Raw genomic sequence first — 386 nt, 5'->3', positions numbered from 1 at the left:
TTCTTTAATTTTAATTTTGATAATTATAGAGCATGTTTGATACTTCTATAACTCTAAATGGATGGTTAAGATCGATTCAAAGGTATTTGATTTTGATTAAACTTTTGAGACAAGAGTTTTAATAAAAAGAGAAGAGATTGGAAGAAAAGAAATGAATGTACTTTTTCTAAAAAAGGTTTCAGCCGTTACGTCTCTCCTCTTCCTCCAAACTTTGTCGTATTTTACTTCCTTTCTCTCATTCTTGGCTGAATTTTATGAAGAAAATAGTCATTAATTTTTAGAAAGAAAAGAGAGAAAAAATTGGTTGCTATCTTATAGTCTAGCATTCCACACCTTGTCAACTCAAGATTCAAGTTGAAAGCATTCTTGAAGAATAAGTGGTAAAC

This window comes from Theobroma umbraticum, unplaced genomic scaffold (genome assembly GCF_002168275.2).
Source record: "Theobroma umbraticum cultivar Fairchild unplaced genomic scaffold, ASM216827v3 scaffold_55.0, whole genome shotgun sequence".
Lineage (NCBI taxonomy): Eukaryota > Viridiplantae > Streptophyta > Magnoliopsida > Malvales > Malvaceae > Theobroma > Theobroma umbraticum.
Note: the sequence above shows the minus strand (reverse complement) of the source record.